General features: G+C 50.5%; 1 protein-coding gene across 5 annotated transcripts in view; it reads left to right on the forward strand.

Annotated features, from left to right (window-relative positions):
- The window catches only part of PAQR7 (progestin and adipoQ receptor family member 7), a 31,077-nt gene that overhangs the window by 1,902 nt on the left and 5,249 nt on the right, over positions 1–23,926 (forward strand). For 2 of the 5 annotated variants that reach the window (XM_055139385.1, XM_055139387.1), the window contains exon 2: positions 20,451–20,545. The gene's annotated coding sequence lies outside the window, so the exon portion shown is untranslated. Of the gene's footprint in view, positions 1–2,251; positions 2,381–15,677; positions 16,036–20,450; positions 20,546–21,479; positions 21,602–23,926 lie in introns of those variants that run through there. The other 3 variants (XM_055139386.1, XM_055139384.1, XM_055139388.1) reach the window with 3 other exon arrangements.

Below are 23,926 nucleotides of genomic sequence, written 5' to 3' on the forward strand. Positions count from 1 at the left end.
CCCAGATCTTTGTTGGTTTTGCTTGAAGAGCCATTTCCTGCTTTCCTTTTTCTCCTGATGGAGGGCAGTGGAGGGGCTCTCTCTCTCTCTGGTCCTTCTGTCTACTTCTAGCGCTTCGCTAGCACCGGTCATTCATTCATTATTCTTTTTGAAAAGACTTTTCTTCACTATGTGTAAGGAATACAGAACAAGTCAGGAAACAGCACACCCCACCCAGGTGGAAGGCTGGGGGGCAAGTAAGTAACATATGTCATGAGATGATGAGTGCTGGCACAATACGAAAGGGGCCAAAAGAAGCAATAAGCCTAGATACGATCAAGTCAGATCTGGGCAGTAGTCAGGGAAAGATTCCTGGAGGAATCTTGGCACCTGAGCTGAGTTCCAAAGGAGTTGAGCTGGTTAAAAAAAATAATAATAAAAGTAGGTGTTTCAAACCCAGATGGGAGCAGCGAGTAGAAGGCTGAGAGAGGCCAGGTGGCAGCACATGGGTGTGGCTATCTCTTGATGAAGGGGTTCTAGAAAGGCACAAAGTTGGGCCAGAGCGATAATACAGTGGGTAGAGTGTTTGCCTCGCACACAGACAATCTGGGTTTAATTCCTGGCATCCCATATGGTCCCCTGAGCACCTCCACATGAGCACTGCCAGGAGTAATTCCTGAGTGCAGAGCAAGGAGTAACCCCTGAGCATCGCCAGGTGTGACCCAAAGAGCCAAAAAAAAAAAGGGGGGGGGGACAAAGCTGTAAGGCCATGCAAGACCTTGTCAGTCAGGACAAGGGGCTCACCCTGACTTAGCAGCCCCTAGGGAGCAGGGCAGGCCCTGGTAGATACGCGGGGCGCTCCCAGCACTCGGGGATGGAAGGAATGCTGGAATGATAACAATGGGGTTCTGCTCACACAGGAGGTGCCTTCTGAGGGAGGAGGCACGGTCAGTGATCTGAGAGTAGAAGGACAGGCCTGGCAGGCTCCCACCCTCTCCCCTCGGGCCTCCTTCCCCAGACCCCTCACTCACAGACTTCTTTAGGGGAGTCCTCACACCAGCTCCTGCTCTGGCCCTGCCACAGCCTCTACGGGTCCTCCACTCCAGTGCAGGGACCTGCCACATGCAACCGCAAAGGAGGGGCTCAGGTACTCGCCTACCATGCGTGAGGCCCTGAGTTCATCTCCATACCCAAGTGGCTCAGGGTGGCCCTGCTGACCCCCAGCACTGCTGACCCAGCCTGGAGACGGAACCATCAGACGAGCACAGCCAGACGAGTATCGCCAGGGGTGGCCCTGGGCCTGCGGCACCTTGGAAGAGTCCCCATGTCCCCCACCCCCACTTCCACAAAAAATAAGTAGAGGAAGATATCGTGGCATCGTCCCTCACAGGGACTGTGACCGTACAGAGCTGCCAATCGTGGGACTGAGGTCACAGAGCATCATGATAAACTTGGGAATGGTCACATCCATGGGACCTGTATGGGCAGAACCAGAGCAGTGGCCTGTCCTGAGGGTCCCGTATCAGGTGGGCAGGGAGGAAGAGTTGGCATTTTCCCTCTGCAACAAGCTCCAGGTGGCCCAAGGGGCAGCCTGGCCTCTTGAGCAGAGTGCCCCCAATAGACATCAGCAGTGAGGCTGCCCAGAGGGGATGGAGGCACGGTGACATTAGCACAGGTCACCCTGCTGTCCGGACTGGCTTGCTGGTGGTTTGTGAGGATCTTGAAAATCCTGACCGTGGGGCTGGAGTGATAGCATAGCGGGTAGGGCGTTTGCCTTGCACACGGCCGACCCGGGTTCAAATTCCAGCAATCCCATATGGTCCCCTGAGCACCACCAGGGGTGATTCTTGAGTGCATGAGCCAGGAGTGACCCCTGTGCATTGCTGGGTGTGACCCAAAAAGCAAAAAAAAAAAAAAAGAAAGAAAGAAATCCTGACCGAAGGGGCGCCAGGTCACAGCACCCGGCTGAGGGGCCCCCTGCTGCCTGCCCTGCCCCGTTTTGTCCTGGAACAGGGTGTGTGTGCTTACGGCCCTGACAGTCCCCTTGGCGGTGAGGGGTCCGTGTCTGCAGTTGCTCCTCCAGCCTCAGCTCTCCTTCCTGGGGTCCAGGTCTTGTGACGCGTCACAAAAGCACTTAGGACTCATTCCTGTTTTTCGACCAAGAGCCGCTGTGCTCAGGGCTTACTGCGCTCGGGATCACATGTGGTGCTGGGATCTAACCAGCATCGGCCGTGTGCAAAGCAAGTGCCCTAAGCCTGTCATCCCTCCGCAGCCCCTCAACTAAGTCTGGAAGCATGATGCAGGTGTCCCCCAAACGCTGGAACTGGAACTGTTGAGGGGCCCACAGCATGCAGGCCGATCCCTGCCTACCAGGAGGATGGCTCTGCTGGACACCGGCTGGGTGAGTCCATGCTTCGGCCCTCCCTTCCGGCTGAGGTGGGTCAGCAGACAGCCGAGGTGGACGTCCCCCGCCACCTCCTGATGTCTCTCCGGGAGACACTGGCCTAAGGACTCTCTGGTGGGAGCAGTTCATGTTTGGGCATAACTACCGGGCCAAATAGATACATCGGGTGAAACTGGAGCTGCCTTGCCCTGGGGCGGGGAGGGGGGGTGGCAGATAAATATTCTGTCTCCCTTATTCCCACTTTCCCCTTCCCTAGTGGCGGCTGAGCTGGTGACAGCAGGTGAGGGGAGAGACCATGTCCTGTTGGCAATTGTCCTCACTCATGCCTGTTGCTGCTTCCTGATGCCCATGAGCATCCAAATGGGGAGGGCAGGGGGTACACAGGTGCTGGTATCCCTGTGGCCAGGCATGCCACCCCCGGCTGACCTGTAGCCCTGTAGAGGAGGGCCAGGGTGATAACCGTGCAGTTGGGGAAGGGCTCAAATGTCAGGACCTGTCACACCCCCCCCCCGCACCACACACACACACACACACACACACACACACACACACACACACACACACACACACACGCACACACTTCCTGGGACTGGGCAGAGCTCCAAGGGTCATCCGGAGGCCAGGGCAGGCCTGCAGGAAACTAATGCCACAGTTTCCACTCTCCCTGGCCGGGATCAGTCAGGCTTTTTGACATTTACTGGGCCCCTGATAAGCACAGGAGCAAGGCCCCCCGCTGAGCTCCCCCTCCTGGCAGCCACCAGGCTCCCCACTTCCTCACACTGTTCTCAGCAGCACATGGACTCCCTCCCCCACAAAGGGACCACGCGGTCTGGCCTCTCTGTACCTCAGCCCAGCACAGCCTCCTGCAGGCCCACAGTTGCTTATCAGACTCCCAGACAGCCCCGAGGCCTGTGAGGAACTGTCTCCCCATTCCCCAACCCCATCTCCCCATGGCCCCCCCTCATCTCTCCTAACCTCCGGCTCCCCACAGCATCCTGTACCAGCTGTCAGGGCAGAGTGGAAATTTCCACAGAAAGCTGCAGGACAGCCACATTCCCCCGGCTGGGCTGCGGGGCCCAGAGGAAATTTCCACAAAGCCTGTGGAGGAGTATCTGGGCTGCAGAGGAAACTGCCTGCCCTGCCTCCTGCCCGGAGGAGAGCACCCAGGGGGCCTCACTGAGGGGCGGTTGCAGATGGGAGGTGCAGCGGGCTGGGGCCTACACACACCTCCTACCCTGAGCCCGGAGCAGCCTCTGCCCAGGGTCAATCAAGCTCAAACCCCCTTTCCAGGGGGATAAAACGGAGGCCCAGAGAAGGGGAAGATATTTGTTCCATAGACAGGTGGTGGCCAAAAATAGACTCAGTCTCCCTGCATGGCCTGCCCGGGGTGACTCTGTGTGTGTGTGTGTGTGTGTGTGTGTGTGTGTGTGTGTTCTCTTTTTCTTCTCTCCCTCCTTCAGTCCTTTAGCTCTCTCCTAGAGCCACTCTGCAGTCGCCCACTGTCTTAAGAACGTCTGGTTCCCAGGCTTTGTCATTGCCACTTCCTTTCCACAGAGCTGTCCACCCCTCCTCTCCACTTCCTGTCTTGACCACAAACATGACCATGGGTCATGAAGTTCTGATGTAGAATCAGATCAGAAGACCCAGGGGTAGGCTCCAGGCATGGTATCTTAAGGGATCACCAGCCAGGAGCTGGGGATGTGACTCAGGGGTGAGGCACATGCCTTGAGTGCATGAGACCTGGGTTCAGTTTCTGGCAACACACACACACACACACACACACACACACACACACACACACACACACATACACACACACACCAATAATTCTGGGAATCAGAAAGATAGGACAGGGTTGAGGTACTTAACTTGTAGGCAGCCAACCCTGAGTTGGCTCATAAGGTCCCCTGAGCATTGCCAAGAATGATTCCAGAGCACTGAACCAGGAGTAAGCCCTGAGAATCACGGGGTATGGCCCCCAAACAAAATAAAACAAAACAAAAATCTCTGGTTGACTTCATTTGCCAAAAATACAACGGTTGGAAGTCAGCTATCAGCCTGAATTAATGATACCTCTCTATCTCTGGCTGCTCATCAGCTGAGCTGCAGTTCACAGGGGCCTTTATCCCCAGATCTACTTTTCTGGGTGCCTGGGCAGCACAGCACTCAGCTGAGCAATCCCATTTCCCTCTCGCTCCTGCCCTTTGCCCAACTTTGGGGCTCTCATCCATCCAGATTGCCTGATCCCCCTTGCCTCTCACCAGGTACTCTCTAAATATTTGTTGTAGTGATGGCAATGACCTCAGTCTGTCCCAGAGGATGTGATGTGGAAGAAAGAAAAGGACTTTGGATCAGACAAGCACAGTTTTCTATTTTGTTTTATTCTGGGGCCACACCCCAGGTATTCAGGGCTTATCTTGGCTCTGCATTCAGGGATCACTTGTGGAGGTGCCTGGGGGTTGTTTGTGGTGCTGAGGATCAATGCCAGTTCAGTGTCATGCAAGGCAAGTGCCTTAACTCTTGTATTGTGTCTCTGCCCCCAAACTGGAATTCTCATATCAAGCATGTTTGCTGTGCCCGGGTTTGTGAGGTGGGTGTGCAGGATAAAAATAACTACCTATTTGGTTGTTTGTTGTAAAGATCGAAGGGGAGCTAGCTCAGTGGGATGGAGTTCATGCCTAGCATGCACAAGGCCCTGAGTTCAACCCCTTGGCACCACATTTCTCCTCCACAGTACTGTTGGCTTTCGTGCAGGCAGCCCGAATATTGCTGGGAAGGTTCCAAAAATAAAAAGAGAGAGAGATGGGCCAGGGAGAGAGCTCAAAGGGCTGAGCATGTGTTTGCAGGCTGAAACCCAAGGCTTGATCCTCAGCCCTGCCTAGTCCTCAGAACATAGCAGGAATGAACTAGGAGCTCTGCAGGGTGTGGTTCCCAAACAGAGCAAAACAAGAAATAACCCAAAAGATGCAGAGTAATTCATATGGAGGGTTAGCACTCACCAAGCAGTGGCTCTAGGGGAACAGGCTCTTGGCTGCCAAGAGAACATGGGTGGTGGAAAGGAAAGGGCTGCCACCCTCGTCTGAAATAGACCCTGTGCTCCTGGGTGTCCACAGAGACAGAGCAGGTGGGCATGAGCCTGATCCTACTTGATGGGGAGCCCCTTGGAAAAGTGTCCCAACACTGGGGCCTGTTGTCAGCATCATCCCCAAAGGTCTGTCCCACCCACCTGTTCCCCTGAGAATCAGCGGGATTGTTTGGAGGGAATAGACAGATCTGCACAGTGAACAGGGTCAGCCTTTTATTATCTAGAAAATGATACTAAGTTGTTTTTTTTTTGTGTGTGTGTGTGTGTGACAGTTTTTGCTGAAACATTTAGAAAGTTGTGAGAGGAGAGAAAAAGAAGTATGTGTTCGAGAGAGAAATAAGGCAAGCAAAGAAACAGACAAGCAAGATGTATTCAAGGGAGAATACAGGCTTGAAGAATGAGTCTTCTCCTCACCCCTTCACCCTCTTTTTTGGGGGGTCACACCCAGTGATGCCCAGTCATTACTCCTGGGCACCTGTGTCTGACCTGGTTGGATTCTGGTAGCTCTTGGTCCCTAAGGCCCTGGGTATCCCCTGGTGGCCTCAGTGGCAGCATCACAGCCTCAGGCACTGGCATTCAACTACCAGCCTGGCTGGCCATGTATCCTAGAAGTGGTCCTTCCTGGAAACCCTGAGCCTTCGGAGAAACTGGTAAGAAGGATCATGGGCCACCTGTGTTCACTGAGCCTCTGGCACTGGATCCCTGGGAGCAGTTTTATGAGGGCCAATCGATACCCTGTATTGCAGGAACCACTGCCAAATGTTGGGGTGACCGTGACATGACCCTGTCCCTCTCTGGACCTCAGTTCCTACAGCTCTGAACCTCCTTTGTTTCCAAAGAGCCCTCCTACATTTGCCCAGTCTGTAAAAACATCTGAAATCTCTCATCTCTAAAAGGAAAGTAAAGTTATTTTGAGCCCAGACATGAAACCAATGCTGGTAGGACTCAGAACTTCAGAAATCAGATAGCAAAGCAAAAAATCATCCCTTTCATCCCAGGGAGGTGGTAAAGGTACAATAGTTTTCAAAGAAATTCATTACATGTTTGTTTTTCGGGCCACACCCGGCGGTGCTAAGGACTTATTCCTGGCTCTCTGCCCAGGACACTTCGGCAGGCTCGGGGAACCATATAGGATGCCAGGAATCGAACCCAGATTGGCTGTGTGCAAGGCGAACGCCCTACCTTCTGTACTACTCCAGCCTTGCAATGTTATTTTTAATGGCTTTAATGAGACATGATTTTTTATACCATAAGATTCATCTTTCTTATGTGCACCATTTTGATTTTGGGTAGGTTTATAGAGTTATGTTTTGTTTTGTTTTTGGCCACTCCCAGCGGTGCTCAGGGATGACTCCTGGCTCTACGCTCAGGGATGACTCCTGACTGGGCTTCGGGAATCATATGGAGTGCTGGGGATTGAACCCAGAGCAGCCACACACAAGGCAAACTCCCTACTGCTGTACGGTCACTCCAGCCCTGGTTTACAGAGTTATGAACTGATCACTATAACTGCATTTTTGAATATTAGGTTGCTGCACTAAGATCTATCCTGCCAGTTCTTACTACGACCTCAGGCAATCATCGTACTATTTTCTGTTTTGAAGGTTTGGCTTTTCTAGACACTCCATATAAACAGAATCACAAGGCATGCGTTCTTTGCATCTGGTTTCTTTCACTGGCATGCTTCTGAAACTCATCCATGTCCCTTTTTTTTTTTCCTTTTTGGGTCACATTCAGCACAGGGTTTTCTCCTGGCTCATGCACTCAGGAATTACTCCTGGTGGTGCTCAGGGGACCATATAGGATGCTGGGAATCGAACGCGGGTCAGCCTCGTGCAATGACAAATGCCCTACCTGCTGTGCTATAGCTCCAGCCCGGGTCCTCCTATTTTTAGGGCGAGCGTATTCTATTATATGAATGGATCACATTTTATGTATCTCTTCAGCATTGATGAGCATCTGGGTTATTAACACCTTGGGGCCTATTTGCAAATAATGTTTCTATGGACATTTATGTAGAAGTCTTTGTGTGGACATATGTTTTCAGTTCTCTTGGGTAGAATCTTAAGAATGGAATTGCTGGGTCATATAGTAACTCTATGTTTAACTCTTTGAGGAACTGCCAAATTATTTTTAAGTGGCTGTACCATTCTACATTCCGTCTATAATGCATGAAGATTCCAATTTCCTCACATCCTTGACACCTACTATTTGTTTTCTTTGTAATTATAGCCATTCTAGTAGATATGAAATGATAACTCATTGTGGTTGAGTTGCATTCCTACAATGACTAGTGATGAATCTTCTTAAAGGCTTTTTGCACATTTGTGTTTCCTCTTTGATAAAATATATATTCAAGCCTTGTCCATTTAAAATCTTATCTTTTATTGAATTATAAGAGTTTGTTATGTATTTTAGATAGGAGCCATTTTATAAATATACAACATATGCAATTTGGTTTTGTTTGGCTTACTCCTGGTTCTGCTCTTAAGGATCACTCCTGGCAGGCTCAGAGGACCATATGGGGTGCTGAGGATCAAACCCAGGTTGGTCACATGCAAAGCAAGTGCTTTACCTGCTGTACTATCACTCCAGCCTTAATTTATTTCTCTCTGTAAATTTTATATTTTATAATTTATCATAAATGTAAGGATTTATTTATGAACACTGAAATTCTGATCCATTTATAAGTCTGTTCTTTTTGTTTGTTTGTTTCTGGTTTACACCCCAGCTGGGTGCATAGGGGTTCATGTGGTACTGGCGATGGGATCAAACCTGGGTCCCCCTACATGGAGCATATGTGCTAGCCCAGTGAACCATCACCTTAGTCCTGTACATCTATTCTTATGCTGACAGCACAGTGTTAGGGTAATGTATTTCAACAGTTAATTTTGAAATCAGAAAGTACAAGCCTTTTACTTTGTTCCATTTTTTTCAAAATTGTTTGATTTACATTAGGTCCCTTGCATTTTTATCTAAATTTTAGCATCAGCTTGTCCATTTAAAAAATATATTGGGAGGGGCTGGAGCAATAACACAGCAGGTAGGGCATTTGCTTTGCACGAGTCCGACCTGAGTTTGATTCCCAGCATCCCATAGGTCCCCTGAGCACTGCCAGGGATAATCCCTGAGTATAAAGCCAGGAGTAGCCCCTGAGCATCACTGGGTGTGACCAAAAATGCAAAAAAAAATAAAATACTGGGAGTTTGGTAGAGATTGAATTCAATATCTACATCAGTTTGGAGAGAATTGCTATCTTAACAATATTGGTTCTGGGGCAGGAGCAATAGTATAATGGGCAGAGCTCTTATTTTGTAAGTGGCTGACCTGGGTTCTATCCCCAGCACTCCATGTGGTTCCTCGAGTCTTCCAGGAGTGATCCCTGAACACAGAATCAGCAGTGACCCCTGAGCACTGCTGGGAGTGGACAAAACAAAACAAAAAACCACCAATATTGATTCTTCCAATGCAGGACCATAAATGTCTCTGAATAAACTTGTATCTTTAAAATTTTAATTCAATTATACATGATATATACATATAAAAACTACTATATATTTATATTGGGTCACAGCTGGTGATGCTCAGATCTTCCTGCCTCTGTGCTCAGAGATCACTTCTGGCAGTGCTCAGGGACTCTCTGCAGCGCTGGGGTTGAACCAGGGTCTGCCACATGCAAGGCAAGTGCCTTCACCCCTATACTGCCTCTCTAACCCAAACTCTGGGACTTTGTCAGCCTTTCCTCTCTTTTGTTGCTGATGTCTGGGGGTTGTACACTGGATTGTGGTGTTCGCATACTTTGCTTGGGGTACACATTCGGTTGTGTTATGTCCAAGAACATATACTTGTGGTACCGCTGATCACAATGGCAATGCCACCAAATCACACTTGGTGATGTGGGACAGTGCGGGGAACAAACTCATGACCCATACCTTTAGACTCTACCCTCTGAACCACATCTTCAGGCCTTAAAATTTTGTTTAACAAACACCAAGTAATAAAATGGTTTCATTTGAATAATTGAGAGTAAGAGGCACTTCTTGAGATTTCCTCTCTCCAGCCTCAGACTCTTCCAAGGGGAGACACAGTTTCTCCATTGCCCCTCCACCCCAGGCTACTCCTCCCTTGAGTCTTGTGGAGCATCTCCTCCTGGTCAGGGACCGCTTCAGTCTCGTGACATAGCAGAGATCGGACACAATGATGACCTTAGGGGCTGGTGCTCTGCCGGGAAGATTGCACAACAGGGCAGGGGGGCTGCACGGGGGTGCGGGGGAGGCTAGGAAAGCTAGTTTAGAGGTAACTTGTAGGAATGGGCTGGGAGTGGGTGCCGGATGATGGATTTATTTATTGTTATTGGAGGGGGAGGGTTGCGCCACACTTGGCTATGCTCAGGACTTACTCCTGGCTCTGCATTCAGGGGTCACTCCTGGCAGGGCTTGTGGGACCATATGGCGTACCGGGGATTGAACCCAGATTGGTCATATGCAAGTGCCTTACTGTCTGTACTACCTTTCTAGCACTGCCCCCCCATCCCCAACAAACATACAACACACACACACACATACAAAAACATGCACACTGGGTGCCATTTTTATAGAGGGAGGCAGGGAAAGGCTCTCTACAAAGGGAACACTTCAAAAGATGCTCAGTAATGTGGAGCCAGCCCCAGTACCCTGGCCTGTGAAGACCCAGGCCCTGCAGTGGTCTGTGCAGAGGGTATCTCTCTTGGTTCAATGTTTGCTCTTGCTATTTTGAAATTCTTCATTTTTGAACAAAGGCTGACACTTTCATTTTGTGTAGGGACCCAGAAATTATGTAACCGCTCCTTTCTGAGGCCAAGTTTGGTCCAGGCAGAAAGAACATCAAGCACAAAGGTCAGAAAGTAGGAATGTGCTGGCAGTTTTGAGTGTGGAGTAGGAAAGTAGCTATAGTAGGCTCCAATCTCTCTGCCCTTTGAGCCTTGCCCTGACCCTCCTCTGTGGTACCCACCTCTTCAGGGTGGCCACTGGAGGCCCTGCAGCAGGCCAAAGAAGGCCTGATGAGTCCTGACTGTCGCCAGCCAGGAGTCCTGCTTTCTGGGCATGTTAAGGAGCTAAAATGGATTTCTTCTTGTTGGGGGGCACTTTACTGGAAGTCTACCCACTTTCCCCAACAAAGCAGACAGGGGGTTGCTTGGGAAAGGCTCCCAGAGGTGACAGAAGGAGTGGGGAGGCTGAGGTAGGAGGGAGGCAGTGCATTGGGACCGACTGCGGACATGTCAAGGAGGCCAGAGGTGTCGTCACACCCCAGTGAGCCAGGGTCCTTCCTAGGTCCAACTGACTGCTTGGGGGTTGCTGGGACCGTCCTGGGCCATCCCACGTGGGTCTCTCCCTCACGGTTGAGTGCACCTGCAGTGTGGCCTGGCCCACTCTGGTACAGCCACTGTGGACCCTCTGAACTAGAGGCCCTTTGAAGTGGACTGCCGCAGCTCTGCCAGGGGCTTAGGCCGCCCCCTCCCGCCTCTGGAGGCTCCTGGCCCAGCTGACTCTCAGGCGCCTAGGCCGCTCTCTCTTTGCGGCCTGCTGGGCCTCACACCGCCGCCCTCTTTCTGCTGCCCTGGCCACTTTCCCCTGGATTCTTGGCACTGACTACAGGGAACACCCATCATCTCCTGGACTTTGAAGATGGACCCACCATCCTCAAAGCCCCCTCATGAGGCTTGTCAGGTGAGGAAACCTTCCCTTCTGTCCCCAAGGAAACTGTCCCCAAGGAAAATCCTCCATTCTGTCACTCCAATCTCCACCGGGCCCTCCCAGCTCCAAGTCTGAGGACCTCCAGTTTTCTTTTCTTTTCTTGTATTTTTTGCTTTTTGGGTCATACCCGGCGATGCACAGGGGTTATTCCTGGCTCTGCACTCAGGAATTACCCCTGGTGGTGCTCAGGGGACCATATGGGATGCTGAGAATCGAACCTGGCTGGGTTGGCCGCGTGCAAGGCAAACGCCCTACCCGCTGTGCTATCACTCCAGCCCCGAAGACCTCCAGTTTTGAACATTATCTGCTGCCCCCAGGTCTCCTTCACCCCACACACTTTGAGGGTTCATATTCTAGATTTATTTACCTCACCACTCACATCCAAATATTATACCCCTTCACTCATACCCCCAAATTTACCCCACCACTAACATCCCTGCACTTTCCCTTCCTCAGAGCTAAGCCAACTGTCTCATCCTGTCACCCTCACCCTCCATGGCCTGAGGCAGTGACTCAAAAGGACAGAAGAGCCATTCCTCCTGTTCTGTGCTCCCAGCCACCAGGCCCATGGCTTTACCGGTCCTGAGTCCAATCCCTGGGTTTCAGGGCTGGCTCTGCTATATATGAGTCAGGAATTGCTTCCGTCTTGTTACAGCCCACTGTAGAATTGGGAGGCACTCATTGGCAAAGGGAGGGGGTAAAGAACTGGAAGAAAGCAATAGCTGGCATCTTTTTTTTTTTTTTTTTTTGCTTTTTGGGTCACACCCAGCAATGCACAGGGGTCACTCCTGGCTCATGCACTTAGGAATTACTCCTGGTGGTGCTCGGGGGACCATATGGGATGCTGGGATTCGAACCCGGGTTGGCCGCGTGCAAGGCAAACGCCCTACCCGCTGTGCTATCACTCCAGCCCCATAGCTGGCATCTATTTATGTCACCACAGATGTCCATAGGCGTCACCAGGTGTGGCATGCACTATGCACTTATATTCTATTTACTCCGCAGGCCTAACAACCAAGGGGAGACAGATGTCCATAATGGTCACACAACTTTCCCAGGATCACACGACAGGCAGCACTCAGGGGCTACTTCAGGCTGTGCTGAGGGGTTGCCACCAGGGTGCCCAGGGGACCTGGGTGCTAGGGATCAAACCCAGGAACTTCTACTTACACACTCCTGTAAGTAGATGCTCTTGTAAGTAAGTAAGTAAGTAAGTAAGTAAGTAAGTAAGTAAGTAAGTAAGTAAGCAAGTAAGCAAGAACACACTCCTGCCCTCTGAGCCACCTCCATGGGACCCTGATGTCTTTGCTTTTTAGAGGGGCCACATCTGGCAGTACTCAGGGGCTGCTCCCAGCAGTGCTTGAGGGACCAGGCAGGGCTTGGGATTGAACCCAGAGCTCCTGCACGCAAAACCCACGCTTCTGCCCTTCGAGCCACCTGTATGTCCTTGGTTGAGGGAATGACTAGGAGTGTTCAGGACTTCTCGGGCATCACATGTTCATCCTTTCTCTTATTCGGCATCCCTTGAAACCCGTGCTGATGGTCTCCTAGCTCAGAGACAGACTTCTAAGGCCTTTGATGCTGTTCAGACTCTTGATCAAGATCTGCCCTGGAAGCCAGTCTCCGAGGAGACCCTGCTCCCCCAGGGCCCAGTCAGGCACCTGCGATATCCTCCAGACGCTGCACAGATGACGGGACAACCGCCCTTACTGCTTGGATCTGGTCCTCTGGGCTTCTGCATCAGAGGAGCTCTTCGGCCTCAGGAAGGTGGGAAGAGCTGGGGGAGGGCAGAGAAGGGAGGTGCCCACAGCTGCTCTTACCCTGCCAGTGCTCAGGGAAAGGATTTGGAGCAGAGCAGAGTAGCAAGTGCCCAGGCCCTGCGGCTTCACTCCTAGTAACCAGTTCTGCTGGGGTAGATAAGAGCTGGGCTTGGATCCAGGCCCACCACCAGGCAACTACCTGGCCTTGGGCAAGGAACATCCTCCCAAGCCTGTTCCCCAGCACAAACTGAGATAATGACAGAGCCCCCACAGGGCCTGCAGGGCTTTTATCGGGCTCTGCAATGAATCCCGGCACACCTTGAGTGTTGCAGGACTCACCTCTGGGCTTATTTTCAATACTTTTTATCATCCAGCTTTCTCAGCCAAGCTTCTTGGTTAAAGGCTTTTCCCCCTGAGTCAGTCTCTCCAGGTCTCTCTCAGAACCTAACTCTGCTGGGTACTGCATGACCCTGGATAAATGATCTCTCCCCTCTAGACCTCTGTTCTTTCAGCCATAAAATGGGGGGGGGGACATCATATTTGCCTTGCAGGAATTCAAGGGGCTAAATGAGATCATATCCCTTTCTTATCCTCATTTCCCCCCCCCATCCCCCCAATTTGGAAAATGGGTTAAGAGGGTTTTCTAGATCAAAGGGGGTTGCCATGGTAACTGTCTAATGCAAGGCTCTGCAAGAGCTTATTAAAACTGTAAGATTTAAAAACAAGCCCAAGCTCAGCATGGAGCTGGCATTCCAAAAATAGACTTCAAAGTCAAATAACCTTCAAATTCTGAAATTTTATTCATTACGACAAAATAGATCTCATCAGAGTATCATCTCTACAATGTCCTGTTTTATACCCTACCTTTCTTTAAAAAAAATTTTTTTTTTACTATTTTTATTGAGGTGCTAGGACTTATAATACTCTTTCATACTTTTCATCATGCATACATCATTCTGACACCACACCCACCACCAGAGAGTACACTTCCCTCCACTAGTGTCCCCAGGTGGAACACTAAGTTCCAGCCATCAGCACCCTCCCCACGTAAGCCGAGTTCTATAGACAAAAATCTTCGTTCCAATGACTTTGACCATTTGTTGTTGTCCTTTACTGTTTCCTCTTAATTCAAGATATGGGTGATTCTCTCTCTCTCTCTCTCTCTCTCTCTCTCTCTCTCTCTCTCTCTCTCTCTCTCTGTGGGCCTGGTGACACCTACACAGGAGTAGAGTTAATCTTCTGGCATTCCACACTTATACTACCCTACCTTCTAAATGATTGGATTTTCTCTGCTACTTTTCCTTTCTGTTTGGGTAATGGAGAGTTGCTAACAATATTTTGTTCAGGGCCTTTCCTGCTAGTTGGTGCTGTGAGGCCTATACCTGGAACTGCTAGGTATAGTTGGGGGTTGGGGTTGGGGGGGTAGACATGCAGCTGGGGCCCCATACATGCAAGTATCTGCTCTTCCTGCTTGAGCTACATCTTCTGCCCCTAGCTAATTCTTACAGGTTTGCCTGAACCTAGACAGGTTTCATCTTGTCACATTCTAATTTTTCTAAAATTTTATTATAATATAGCAGTATACATGCCTTCAGTATTTTGTAGGCAATAAAATGCCTTCATACCCGCCACTTGACTCTTTTAACTCTGTCCTGTTGGTTTCACTTGTGGGTTTTATTATTTCCATTTTACAAGTAGCATTCGGAGGGTTGGGCCATGCTCATTAGTGTTCCGGGGCTACTCTCTGGTGGTGCTTGGGGAAGCATGTGGTGATGCCTAGAATTGAACCTGAGCCTCTGTAGGTAAAATAGCAGGTAAGGAATATGCTCCAGCCCTCTGAGCCGTCTGGGCTATCTCCCAGCTTCAGGTAACATTTTGGTTTTGGTTTTTGTTTTGCTTTTTGGGTCACACCCGGCGATGCACAGGGGTTACTCCTGGCTCTGTACTCAGGAATTACTCCTGGCAGTCCTCAGAGGACCATATGGGATGCTGGGAATCGAACCTGGGTCGGCCACGTGCAAGGCAAACGCCCTACCCACTGTGGCTATTGCTGCAGCCCCACTTCAGGTAACATTTTAATTATTTATTAAGCTGAAAACCAGCAAGAATATGAGTCTGGCCAAAGGTTCCAAGCTGAGTTGGACCTGAAATCTGGACTTAATTTGATCATGGTGCCCTACCCCGGATGGACTCTCTGAATGACCTAGGAGCAGTCAGACAGAGAGAGGGCCCCACCCAGGCTGTTTCCCCTCCTCCCCCAGGCTGTGTGCTAACCCCTCTCTGCCTAGATCAGGTCACTCAGTGCCACTGTTGTCCAGTGTGCCCAGCAGGTCATTAGAGGGGAGCTTTTAGACAAGGGAGTAGGATGCGGGAGTTTTCAGTTTCCATGGCGTCAGGGTTTGAATCCAGGGTCTCCCACGTGCCAAGTCAAGTGCTCTGCAGCTGGGCCACACCCCAAGCCTTATGGGGGTGGCTGCCACAGGTGTCCAGACATAGGGCCTTGGACAGGGCGGATGAGGGGAAGTTGTCTAAGCTGAGACCTTTGGATGGGAACTTGAGCCCAAAATGGGGTTGCAGCGCTGGGGTGTAGCTCCTCTGGCCTAGCACTTCTCGTCCAGAATTCGCTGGCAGGGTTGAGTCCCTGTGTGTACACGGCTTGAGCTGGGAAGCTTGTCCCCGCTAGTATCCCACCTGCCCCTCCGGTGGAACTCAGGCGCAGGCAAGCAGGGGTAGGGGTCGCCTCCGCAGCGGCCCCGCCGAGCGAGCAAGGGGCTCAGGGCGCCCCGTTTTCCCGCCGCCCAATGACCGCAGGCGCTCCCGGGCTCCGTGGCGGCCGCTGTGGGTGTCCCGCGCGCTTCGGCCGGGCAGCACGCCTGGGCGCGGCTGCTGCGCGCGGGCCGCAGGGGCTCGCCCGGGCCCGCATCCCCCGAGCCGGCGCAGGCCCGCCCGCCGCTGCCCAGCCCGCCCCCGGTTCGGGGCGGGGCGCCCGCCCTATGCCCCTTTATCAGCCGGCTAGGGGGCAGGCCTGGGAGCGTGCGGGTCGGAGCTGCCTGTCCCCGCGCCGCTGGGCCGCAGGTACACGGCCGGGAGGGGCGCTGCGCGGGGCGCGGGGCTGCTGCGCGCTCGGCGGGACCCGGGCTCCCGGGCTTCGTCTGGCCGGGAGGGAGGCGAGCTGGGCGGGAATCGTGCGGGAGGAAGCGAGGAGCAGCAGCACCGCGTAGCGGCGGGGAGCGGCTCTGTTAAGAGTGGGGTGGGGGACTTCAGTCAGCGGGAGGGGCTCCCCCAGAGGGAGCAGGGACCCCGGGGACTTGCTTCTGGGGGAAGCGGGGGAGGGCGGTGGAGACGGGGAGCTGGGCGGGAGGGGAGTTATCTGCGAGGGAGTGGGCAGAGGGGAGGGCTGAGGATCGCTGGTGGTCCGGAAGATTGCGGTCCCCGCCCCCTATGAATCTTAGGGACATTGCAGACAGACGTGGGGGGTATGTTGGGGGGGATAACTAGAACTGGGTGATGCGCGGGGTTCGAGATGAGAAACTAAGTGGCACCAGTGGGGCGCAGAACTGTTGCTCCAAAGGCGCCTAGGCCTGTGGGGAGCGGCCTCCTTGAGGGAAGGGGAAGAGAGACCCACACATTTGCTTCAAGCTTGCAGGCTTTGAGGACCCCCCCTTGCCTCCCCCCCCCCCACACACCAGGCTTCGTTGGGGTTGCATCCCCAGATCTGGCAGGAGTGAAGGGACAGCTCAGACCAAGCCTGGTGGGGACAAGGGTGGTCCAGAGAGTTTGCTGGATTCTCAGGGCTTTGTAGTAATGGTGTGGATGGTGAGAACACCAGGTGTTTACAGGCTCTTCTCAGTGGTCTGGGTAACTCCTGTCTCCCTGTGCGGGGTATGAACCGTAGCCTGCTCACCAGACCCCTCAGGACCTGCTCTTCTTGTTCTTCCTTGTCGCCAGAGCAATTGAGTCTGAGAGCTGCTTCCTGTGGGAGTTATTTATTTATTTATTTATTTTTGCTTTTTGGGTCAACCCATCGATGCTCAGGGGTTACTCCTGGCTCTACGCTCAGGAATTACTCCTGGTGGTGCTGGGGGACCATATGGGATGCCGGGAATTGAACCGGGGCCGGCCGCGTGCAAGGCAAATGCCCTACCCGCTGTACTATCACTCCAGTCCCTGTGGGAGTTATTTATTAAATTCTGATCATACTTTCCAATGGTGCAGTTTCATGATAAAAGTCCAAAGGTTCAATATGGAGGGCCAAAGTGCAATTACAAAAATAGAACCAAAGAAGCCACAAAGTACTTCCTGTTTAGTTTTGGAAGATGATGAGGGGCTTAAACACCTCGTATGGAGCTAGGGAATTGGTTTGCATTGAAGGGAGATGGCTAAGATCAGGGGGTTAGCCAGAGCTGAAAACTTTGCTTATATGATCTGTGTATCCCTTCGCCCCACCCCCACACTGGGTATCTGGGAGTGACCACAGCAGATAAAAGGCCAAACCACTAGTTCTGCAATCAGACAAGTGCCCTGTGCTTTTCCGTAGTCAGGGCAGTGACACCAGCTGACATGAAAGTAAAGCTGCTGCAAGGGAGAGGGGAAATGCACGGAAGAGTTTTGCCAGTAACACATTACTGTGAATCATGAATGGGAGAGCCTGGTAGATGGATGATATTTCAGGTTTTCCCATATTATGTTGCCCTGATCAGGACCCCTCAAGTTTTATTCCTGACATCCCAGGATTAATGTTGTTTTGACCTTATTTTTATCTGCACTGTAGTAGCACTGTCGTCCCATTGTTCATCCATTTGCTCAAGCGGGCACCAGTAACATCTCCATTGTGAGACTTGTTACTGTTTTGGGCATATCTAATATGCCATGGATAGCTTGCCAGGCTCTGTCATTTGGGCAGGATACTCTCAGTAGCTTGCCAGGCCTTCCGAGAGGGACAAAGGAATCAAACCCGGGTCGGCTGCGTGCAAGGCAAACGCCTTACCCGCTGTGTTATTGCTTAACATTTTTATCTAATGAGGTTAAATATTGCTTTCCATGCTAAGATAAAGCATCTTTGAAGGAAAATGTTGAACAATGGGGGTCCCCTGTGGAGTAGCAATGAACATTTTGCATGTTAGGAAAGGGCGAAAGAGGAAGTAAAATTATAACCAAATAATATTTGGAATAGTTAGGTAGTAGGCTATTAAGTTCCAAGAGGGCAGATTTTAATACCTTTACTATAGCTGGGCTTTAGTTCTATGAGGGTGATATTTAAACTCTTTGGTAAATTTATTCTTTTCTTTGACGTTTGGAGAAATGGGGCCAAGATGGGAAAGGACTTGTCCAAGGTCACACAGACAGGGAGGTGCTGAACCAGGGCAAGAACACAACAAAAACAGTGAAGCCAGTGCTGCGCCAACACCTAGAAGTCAGCCTTTGTTTTACTTTCAAAGGAGCTCTAGTGGTAGTCATTCTTTGTTTCCCATTAGGTTACAGAATTTCAGCAAAGTCACATACATAGCTCTTAAAATCAGACCTAAAATCCCATCCTACATAAAAATGGGGATTCTAGGGCCAGAGAGATAGTACAGTGGATAGGGTGCTTGCCTTGCATGCTGGCAACTGGGTTTAATCCCTGATACCTCATATGGTCCCCAAACCCTGCCAGGAGTGATTCCTGAGTGCGGAGTCAGAAGTAAGCTCTGAGCATCACCAGGTGTGTCCCCAAAACAAAACTAAACAAAAAAAGGGATTCGGATTTCTCTCTTCAGTGCTCTACTATGGCCTCCTGGGAGTTTCCTTGTGGGCTGGATTTTTCTGGGTGCAGGGCCTCTCAGTTGTGTGGGGGAGCTCCTACAGGGCAGAGAGATGTGCTGCATGTGATGTGCCCCAGCCTTGTAGCTCTGGACCTGAGATATAGTAAGCTGGGGTCAGATGTGAGCAACGAGGAATGAGAATCACCCAGGGCTCTTCTGCTCCACATCACATTTACTGTCTCATCCCCACAACCTCCTCTTGTTTTGCAACCAGAGCCGTTAGGTTAGGGGACTCTGAGGGTGGAGACCTGCAGGAAGTGGGGGTGACAAACTCTGCTTGAGAAGTGAGTTGGCTGGCCTTGAGTTAAGGAAAGGGGGATTATGAGTGGGAGTGGGAGGAGGCAGGGAGTCAGACTCAGAGAGGAAGTCCCAGTAGGGTTCTGGAGACCTCCATAACGAGGCCCAACCAACCTGGAAGCCAGCCAACGATGTAGACAAGCCCAGTCGGGCCACATGCCTTTTGGATGACTTGCTAGCATGTTCTACCCCCTCTACCTTCCCTCTGGAGGTGGAGCAACTGGAACTAAAGCATATTTTCTGAGAATCCCATTCCCCAGCCCCTTCCTTCACTTGGATCTTGGAGTGAAAATCTTAAAGGCTCTGTGGCCCCAGAGGGCTTATTCTGAAGGTTCTTTGTTGAGGACTTTTATTTTTTTTTAGTGTTGTTAATGGTCCCCAAAAGTCTAAATTTCAGCTGAAATCCTGTTTCCTAAATGTACCGTTAGAGAAAGGGGTATGTTTAAAGAGACAGAGATGGGATCAGACAGGACAGCCCAAAAGTGCTTGCCTTACATGCGGCCAACCTGGATTCAGTTCCTGGCACCTATTTTGGTGCCCTGAGCCCATCCATGAATGACCCCTGAGTGCAGAGCCAGGAGTAAAACCCTGAGCACCTACTGACTATGGCCCTAAAACTTAAATGAATAATTTTCTAAGACCTCAAATCTAGTGGAACCAGCTATTCAGGGTGTAAAAGAGAACTATTTTTTTTTGTTTTGTTTTGCTTTTTTCTGCAGTGCTCAGGGCTTACTCCTGGCTCTGCACTCAGGTTATTCTTGGTGGCACTCAGGGAACCATATGGGGTGCCATTGATCAAACCTGGGTTGAACCCATGCCAAGCTACAAGTTACCCACTCTACTAGTTATCCACTCTCCGGCCCCAGGACTACTGAGGAGTGTGTGTGTGTGTGTGTGTGTGTGTGTGTGTGTTTGTGTGTGTGTGTGTGTGTTTGGGTTATACCTGGTCGTACTCTTAGACTACTTCTGGGTCAGTGCTTAGGGGCTATTCCCAGCAGTATTCAGGTATTGACCTGGTGGCTCCTGTGAGCAAAGCTTGTGCTCCAGCCCTTTAAACCAGCCCTCTAGCCCAGAGAACTGAGTGTTTTAGACAATACCAAACAATCTCTCAAACTGGATATATTTCACATATTTCTACCATTGCTAATTATAATAGCAGCTATTGAGTTCGTAAATGGTGCTCGTAAGTTTAATCTTTGCAGCAGGTTAGGAGGCAAGATCCTATTATAATCACCATGTGGGAGCAGAGAAGGTTAGTCACTTGAGTATGGTCACACAGTCGATACTTTACGAAATCAGGAGTTAAATCTGACTTGTCCAAATCTAAAATCTTTATATATCTATTTTCTTCTTTATTTCTAACTTCCTTCCACTCTGCTTCTCACTGAGTAGGGGACAGAAGTCAGTCAAATTTGCCTGACAGCCAACCACCAGACCAGGACACCTGATCTCAGCCCAGTTCTGCCCGCTTTGCTGTGTGATCTTGGGTAAGTCCCCACTTTTCAGCTGGCTTCCCCTCTGCCCAGTTATTTCCTGCAGAAGGTAATGGGAGGCACCTTCTCTGTGGACACCTGGCGAGGGGGACAGTTTAGTCTGAACTTGAGCAGTGTGGGAGTGGGGAGGTGGAAGAGTGGGATGGTGTGGAGGTTGTCTTTATTTTTGATTATTACTAAGAGTTTTAAAATTACTTAATTAATCCACCTAGAACACGGATAGAAAACTCCTCTGCAAAAGACCAGATAATCCAGATAATCTTTGTTTTTTGTTTGTTTTTATTTTTTAAATTTTTTGCTTTTTGGGTCACACTGGCAATGCTCAGGGCTTATTCCTGGCTTTGCAGTCAGGAATCACCCCTGGCGGTGCTCGGGGGACCATATGGGATGCTGGGAGTTGAACCTGGTTTGGACACGTGCAAGGCAAATGCCCTACCCACTGTGCTATTGCTCCAGCCCCCTCATTACACCTTTAAAAAAAATATTTAGATTCTATGGCTTACAATGCCATAAATAATGGTTTATCAGGCACAACCCCCATACCACACCCATCACCAGTGTACCTGGGGGTGGTCTTTAGCCCCACCCTCTGGTGACATCACACAAGCCCCCTAAGTCTCTGAAAGCCCCGCCCCTAGTGACCCTCACCGGTGAAAGGGCCCCTCAGTGCTTGGCATCTGGAGAATTTTCCTCATCCCACAGCAGAAGTCATCAATCCCCAGATTCAAGGCAAATCCCTAGGTAACCCCTGCATTTGGGAGGCCATAGAACTATGCTGGGCAGGACTGGGCTGCTGGGGACCAGTTGGTCCTGGCAGCAAGGTGGGCACTCCTTCGAGGATGTCTTTAAGGGCTTACTGTGGATACCACCCTCATCCTTCCAGCTCATGCTTAGTTCTGCCTCCCTCCACCCTCCTGCCCCCTATCCCCCCCACCCCCATTCCTTTCTCCTGGAGTCAGAGCCCCTTTCCATGCTGTCAGGACCTGGGGACTCATATTGAAGATAAGACTGTTCCGGTGGAATGGACTTTGGCTGAAGCTCGACTAAAACGTGAGAGCAGGACCTGTGTTTTCCCAGCATATTGCCTGCAGTTCCAGGCCAAGGGACCCTTGTATCTGGGGGAGCTGACAGGAACTACATCCACCCAGGGGGAGCTGTGAACCAGTGCTTCACTGGTGCTTAGTGTGTGGATAACTGAGGGACACAGAAGTGCCAAATTGGGGAACACAGAAGTGCCAAACCCAGCATGTGAGTAACTGGCCACAGGGAGATGCTGAATTTCCCGGATGCAAGTCAGTTGCTAGGGAAACAGTTTATAAGAAAGGTTTTGTTTAAAGTTTATAAGATGGATGTGGTTGTTTGCTTTTGGACAGCATTTCCCAAAGTGGTTCTGTGATCTGCAGAATGGTGGTACAGGAAGCAGGCCAGAGAACTGGGTGCAAATCATGACTCTCTCTCTCTCTCTCTCTCTCTCTCTCTCTCTCTCTCTCTCTCTCTCTCTCTCTCACTCTCTTTCTCTCTGACCTTGGGTAAGGACTTTCTAATTGCTCTGAATTACATTAAGCTCAACAATGAAAAGAGCATAATAGGGGCTGGAGCGATAGCATAGCAGGTAGGGCGTTTGTCTTGCATGCGGCCGACCCGGGTTCGAATCCCAGCATCCTATATGGTCCCCTGAACACTGCCAGGAGTAATTCCTGAGTGCAAAGCCAGGAGTAACCCCTGTGCATCGCCGGGTGTGACCCAAAAAGAAAAAAAAAAAGGGCATAATAATACCTGCTTGACAGATGATGAGAATTAGTTGCAACAAGGCTATGAAGAATGAGCACAAAGTGAGCTGTATAAAATTTCAGCTTGTAGTTATTACTGGGAATGGAAGGCTTGATCACATAAATGCAAGGACAACACAGGGGAGCAGGTTTCCTTACCATGCTGAAATGCTTGAGAAGTTCCAAGTGCAGGTATGGAGCACTGGACTGAACTTGACAATGCATGGTGACCAGGGACTAGACAGCAACCACCTATTATTATTCCTTGTTCTTTATCCTCCTGGAAGAATGTAAACTTTACTGGATTGAGCCGCTCTAGGGAAGGCTTTGCTGTTTCAGGGGTTTTGCCTTCTCAGTGTGAAACAAAAGGGGGTTGCATGAGGATTTCTTTTGCCCCAGAGGTTCTGAGTGTGAAAGACAAAGCTGTGGATGAGTGTGGAGGGCAGATAGTTGAGGCTGCTGAAGTTCAGGGTTTGGGGGAGGAGAAATCCAGTGCTGGCTCCCCAGCCAGCATGTAACTCTAGGGAATCCCATGGTCTGGACAGAAACGGCCCTGTTAATTAGTCCCAGCCTGCTCCTTTACCCTGCCCTGAGATAGGCTGTCTGGAGCTGGAAGGAGATGGTCCACACATGCCTGCTAGAGCAATCTGCCCAGATCCCTTGAGTGGCATAACTCCTGCCTTCTCTCTGTGAAAGGCCAGAGATCAGGTGCAAAACAGAGTTGCAAATCACACTGGGGGTATGGAGGAATGTGGGCAGAGGGCTTTCTTCATGCCTGCTGTCTTTGCATGGCAAGTACCTCTCATTTACATGGTGTGTGTGTGTGTGTGTGTGTGTGTGTGTGTGTGTGTGTTTGTGTGTTTTGGGTGGCTGGTTCTGTATCAGGGAACATGAATGCTAGAATATTCTGCCTAGATCTTCCTGCCTCTGATAGTGATTGGTATAAAGGTAGTTGCAATAAATATATGATGAACCAAGGACAGAAAACCTAGTTTCCTAGGCCTTAAGCTTATTTGAGGAAGGGGAGCAGCCCAGCAGGTCCTAGTTTTTGAGTAAATATTTATTTAGTGAAGCAAGATAGCTTTTATTGAATGAAACTTGCTTAGAAAGATGTGAGGGGAATGAGAGAGAGAGAGACATACGTGTTCCAGAGAAAACACAGCCTTCTCCAGAGTGGAAATAGGCAAGCAAAAAAATAGAGATGAGTAAGCAAGGTATGTGTTCAAGGAAGAAGACAGGCTTGAAGAGCAAGCCATAGTAGATAATTAATGAATGACATGGTAATGAAAATCTAATTAAGCAGCTAGTACTAGACAACAACTATAGAATTATGAAATGATTAATAGCACTGGTCACATCATTTTTCAGAGGGCTTTTTAGGGTAACAGTAAACAAAATGGGGGCCCGGAGTGATAGTACAGTGGATAGGGTACTTGCTTTGCATGCAGCAGACCCAGGTTTGATCCCTGGCATCCCCTATGGTCCCCTGAGCACCACCAGGAGTGATTCCTGAGTGCAGAGCCAAAGCCAGGAGTAACCCCTGAGCACTGCTGGGTATGGCCCATCACCCCATCCCCCCAAAAAAAAATTACAAAAATGAGGTGGT

The sequence above is a fragment of the Sorex araneus genome, chromosome 5 (genome assembly GCF_027595985.1).
Source record: "Sorex araneus isolate mSorAra2 chromosome 5, mSorAra2.pri, whole genome shotgun sequence".
NCBI classification, from domain to species: Eukaryota; Metazoa; Chordata; class Mammalia; order Eulipotyphla; family Soricidae; genus Sorex; species Sorex araneus.